Here is a 5,372-nt window from a genome sequence, read left to right as displayed (position 1 = left end):
GAAAGAGACAATTCAAATTGTAGGATCGTAGATTTTTAACAACTATGCTCATATCACTAGCGAGCTCTGTTGTGAGAGAACCGATGATAGCCAAAGATCCAAGTACTGGAAAAGAAGATAGACCTAAATTAATTAGGTAACGTGAAGTGATGAAATCGATAGCCTCATTTGAATCGTACACAATTCGGACGAAAATTGAGATTTTGCATACCCGAAAATGTATGGTCACAATTAGTTTGTGAACGAAGATTCCGTGAAAGAGAGTATGTATACACATCCAGAGAGAGAGAGAGAGAGAGAGAGAGAGAGAGAAATCGTGGGGGAAATGGGGACGACGACTGGTGCTTGGTTACTGCATCACTGCATGTACTGGCATTCATTCTAAACTCGCATGTGACAGACGCGAGCTTTGTCTGGACTTGAACACGGGAGGTATTTAAAAGCTCGCATCTTGAACACGGGAGGTATCTCATAAACGACGTCGTCCGTAGCTGTTAAGACTTCGCAGGTTGAAACTGGGAAGTCACTTGAAAACATGAATTTGGAAATTGTGAGCCCATCCCAGTTTATTGCCATGATCGAAACCCTTTAATGTTTCAGAGATTGACAAAAGCATGAATCATGATCAATATCCTTTGAATCAAGTACTCATTGATACATGATCGCAGACGATAAGTGTGAATTTATTTTTGTGAAAATAGAATTGGTCACACTTTATCAAATCCCTTTCTGTGGAGCGAGGTCTGATGCGTGCATTTTTGGATTGCAACTTGAGTTCGTCAAATTGTGATCTCATTTCGATGAATATCCACGATCGAAATCATTCAAGTTTTAGAGCTTGTGAAGAAGATAAATATTTTTGAAGATCATTTGTATCGAATTCTGAACATGCAGAATCAGAGATGATCAATGAGATTTTGTTTTTATGAAAATAGAATTGGCCACACAGTATCAAACCCATTATAGCAAAGGTTAAATTCACCCCAACGAAGGGACGTCCCGGAGAGAGAGAGAGAGAGAGAGAGAGAGAGAAAATGTGGTTGTTCAGCAGAGAAGCAACTACTCGGCTGCTCACTATTCCATTGTAACAGGTCCGTAGATTTCAATTTTGTATAGCTTTCATTGTTCTTGGCAAAAACAAAAGTTGCTCACTACTCCATTCCTAGTTTGATTTCTATTTTTTTTGGAAAGCAAAGGATTCGTTTTGATTTCTGTTTTTATATGAGATTTCATGGTCTCATTTGATTTTACCTTAATTGTTGTTGATGATCTTTTGTACACCTATTAATCTGCGACAACAAGGAATTTAATTCTTGCTCCATTCCAAGTTCAAATTGAGGCAATTGTCAAGGACTTTGCGTGGATTACTGTATGAGCTGTGGCTGAGCACTGGTTTTTGCTAGGGATAAATCCTTAGAATGAAATTGATTGCTTTCGTTTGGACTTTTTTTTGTTTAAATTCAGTTTGGACTTGCAACCCTTGAAGATATGTTTTGTTGTGAACTTCCGGTTTTCCTTCTACATACATAATTAATATGAACAGAAAAATACATAAGAAATGAGGGAGAGTAAAGCCTTTGCTCTTTGAAGCTTGTGAGAGGCTCAAACCAAGCTCGATTAAGCTACTACTCCGCTCGTGTGGCTTATGAGATATGTAAAATACAAACTACTCGAGATATATGAAAAATTCAAACTACTGGTGATCGGCTCGTGTTCGGCTCGATTAAAGCTCCTTTGAGATCGGCTCGTCTCATAAACATGCTATGCTGGAACATATTTTTGAAGTTTGTTAAGCTTTCAAACAAAACTTGATCAACCTCTTCCTTGGTTCGTTCGACTCATTAATCACCTCTAATCCTGAGTTTGTCCAAAAAATTTCTGAAGGTAAGATGTATCAATATGTCATGGGGATTGGTTTCACTGTTGGGTGTGTCTGAATGTGTCATGGGAGTTATCTGTATGTGACGTTCATTTCATTATGTTTGTGTCATGCAGGTGAATCTTACATGGGAGGGATGTCATGGGATCATATGTCATAGGATGTAGCTTCAATGTGTATCCTGCTCCAAAGGGGTGTTAGAGGGTCATTGAATTTGGCATGGCGGGTGGGTTCAAAGCTGGGATTCTGATTAGAGTGGGGTGTTTTGAGTAAGGGGTCTGAGTTTTATTGGGGTTAAATTGAGGCGGTTTAAGTTCTGAAGGGTGTGCCTGCATTGGTATTGTCTTTTGGTAATTGAGTTATGTGTCAAGTCTTTGGTAAGTGAAATGAGGGTGTATGAGTTGGGGAGTATTTGGTGGTACACAATATTTGCTCAAGGATTGCTTGATGAAAAGGAGGGTCACTATCAAGGAGTTTTGCTGTCAATGAGTGTTACTAACTTACTGTCTAGGGACTCTGCATATCACGTCATGGGGCATTTTGGATTGTGGTTTTGATCTGCAGGTGGGTGTGTGGTTCTGCATAGCATGGGTCATGTACATCTCAAAGGTCATTTAGTCTATTTATATTGCACCTGCAAAGACATTGGGAGCATGTCAACTGCTGCAATTGTGGTCATCTTTTGGGTCTTGTTCTATTGTCATGTTGGTGATTCCAATTTTGATTTTGTATAGCTTTCATTGGTCTTGGCAATAATATTTGCACATGGAAACAAAAATATGAACAAAACTGCTCACTACTCCATACCTAGTTTGAAAACATTTGTGTTTATTTGAGATTTCATGGTCCCTTGAATTTACCTTACTCTGTTGATGATCTTTCCATGCCTATTAATCTGCGACAACAAGGAATTTCTTGCTCTGTTGCATTTTTAAATTGAGGCAATTGTCCAGTACTTTGTGTATTACTGTACGAATTGTTCGGAGCACTGGTTTTTACTTGAGATTTAGGTTCTTAGAATTGAAATGATTGCTTTCAGTTTGGACTTCATCCCTTGAAGATACATTTTTGTGTGAACTTCCCTTTCCTATTTGCGGATGACTGATTTTTGTTTATGGAGTATAATCTCGATCGTGACTGGTGTTTAAAATGGGTCCTTGATTTATATTGTCAACAAGCAGGTCAACACATGAACTTTTCGGATTTTGAATTGTTTGTGAGTCCAAATATGGTGCATGGTGATGTTGATTTACTTCAAAGGATCTTCGGAGTTTGTTGTGTGGCTAAACTGGCATTTACTTGGGGCCCGATTTAGATCTTACTAAAAGTAAGGGGAGTTTATTGGATCGAGCTCAATCCAGGTTGAGACGTTGAGTAACCAGAAGGCACCCCTTTTATCCTTTGCTTGTCACTTGATTTTGGTTAAACATGTGCTGTTGACTATTTCAAGCTATCAGTTTGGTTAACAGATACTCAGCATCTAAAATTGACAAGAACTTTACTGTTAAACGCTACTGTTTCTTGTAATTTTTAAGTCCGTACGTTTCTTGGATAGTACAAAGCCAACCCAGCCTTGAACTCTACTTTCCTCCCCAAAATCCTTCACCTTGTCTATAAACCCCGGATGAAGAAACCACTCATTGAAGGATTTGAAAGGCTTAGGACACCAATCCGTCCCATCCCCCTCCAACAAAATAGGGCAGTGATCAGATAAACATCTGGGAAGACCCCATCGTTTTGATTAAACCACTCAAGCCATTCTGGATGTATCAAAAATTCAACTGACCTGCAGCATTTTTTTTTCCGCAACTGCTTGCCCCAATCATTTATCCTTATTCCACTCTAACCTGTACAGCCTAGGAAAGGTATTGATCAATTGACTCCATTCACCCAGGAGTGTCTCCAGAAGCTGATTTTTAAACCATCTCCAACTCTGAAATTTGCATTATTGAAAACGGCACTGCATAGAGCATGATCCTTGAAAATGTCCAAGCACCGCTTTGATTGATGACTGACTGGTAACCCCTGTATATGGTAACCAACTCTCTTGAGAAATTTTATATTTGTCACAGACCGTTCTTCTCATCGTGAGTCTTTTTCATTAGCAAATTCCCACCACCATTTCACCTGCCTCACCTTTCTAATCCCCAACCCACCCTTCTCCTTCCTTTCGGTCATAGAATCCCAACTAATTAAGTAGTAAGAATTGAGTCGAATATGGGAGCTCAAGGGGATAAGCCCTTATCATGGAAGTCACACTCTTTTGTTGGATTCTTGATGAATTAGAAATCTTTCAGGGGAAAAAATATAAAGCTCATACGTGTGTTGTTATCCCTCAGAAAAGAAAGATGGACGCAGCGGTAAAAATGAAGAAAACAGACATGTGATCAGGTCTTCATTTCTTCTATCAATTTTCCATCTGTGTATCACCATCGACTCTAGGAAAAAGCTATATATGTGTATATATTCAATGGTGATAATGTTGGATGTTTGTTTTATGAATAATGTTGATTATCTAACCCCAGCGGTTGACACAGTTGTAGGCCCATGGAAGCCAGGGACCCCAGAAAACATTTGATCTGGCTTCGCCCTCACCCACCCGTTATTACTTCCTATTGTTGGACCAGTCCATATGACACTTTGTTCCGACTTTAATTTTCCTCTGCTTTCGCACAGATTGATAACCCTATTAGTCGTTCTATTGGGCCGGATACCGAGTTTGTTGTATCTAGCACTCCTTTACCTCTTGTGTTTTCTGCGGCCAATGTAGCATCTCTGAATCTGTACTCAAGACATTGCAAGATTTTTTTTTTTTTTGTATATAGAGGCAAAGTACAAGTCAACTGAAAAGATTTGATCTTCTTTTGTTCCATGCATTTGCAAAGGAACATAGGTGTGTTAATGGACACAGGTACGGTTACGGTTTTCAGGTAGGTATGTGTATATAGTGTAAATTCATCAATTCCGATATCAAGGACAAATATATACAATATATTAATCAAGTAATTGTGTAATTTTCTATTGTAAGTTATTTTTATGAGTTGCTATTAACCATTTCATGCATTAGTGAGAGTTTCATACCATAAGTTTGCAAGATACCTGAATGCTAAAGATGCTTTCTAGGTGAATGTCCACTAAAAATGTCGGACACGTAATTTAAGTGTCAGGTGTCTGACACAGCCACTTCAAACATTTTGGAAAGTGCATGTGACACACTTATAGAATCTATATGTAGTTTTCTCTTTTATGTCCACAAATTTTCATCAGCTGGACAAATGCCAAGGGGTGTAGATTCAATGCAGACTGTATTTTTATCTTTATGGCTAAAAGGGTTAGGATTTTCGTAAATAGTTTGTATTGAATCTTTCTCTGTGACAGGGAGTTTTTGAATTGAGATTCAAAGACAGTGCCAACTGCCAACCAAATTGTTGTCAGGAGTTGGGATGGAATCTCTCTTTCATTTGATTTGGGATGGTTAAATTTTCAGATTTGG

General features: G+C 38.6%; 1 long non-coding RNA gene across 2 annotated transcripts; it reads left to right on the top strand.

The window, feature by feature from the left end:
- The first annotated feature begins 603 nt into the window (after window positions 1-603).
- On the top strand, window positions 604-4,893 carry LOC131309805 (uncharacterized). 2 transcript variants are annotated; one of them, XR_009195010.1, is made up of 2 exons: window positions 604-1,091; window positions 3,061-4,893. It is a non-coding gene; the product is annotated as an uncharacterized LOC131309805 (long non-coding RNA). The 2 variants fall into 2 exon arrangements; XR_009195009.1 differs by having other exon boundaries at window positions 2,444-4,893.
- The last annotated feature ends 479 nt before the right edge of the window (window positions 4,894-5,372 follow it).

This window comes from Rhododendron vialii, chromosome 12a, assembly GCF_030253575.1.
Source record: "Rhododendron vialii isolate Sample 1 chromosome 12a, ASM3025357v1".
Classification (NCBI taxonomy): Eukaryota; Viridiplantae; Streptophyta; class Magnoliopsida; order Ericales; family Ericaceae; genus Rhododendron; species Rhododendron vialii.
Note: the sequence above shows the minus strand (reverse complement) of the source record. Positions and strands in the feature narration are given on the sequence as shown.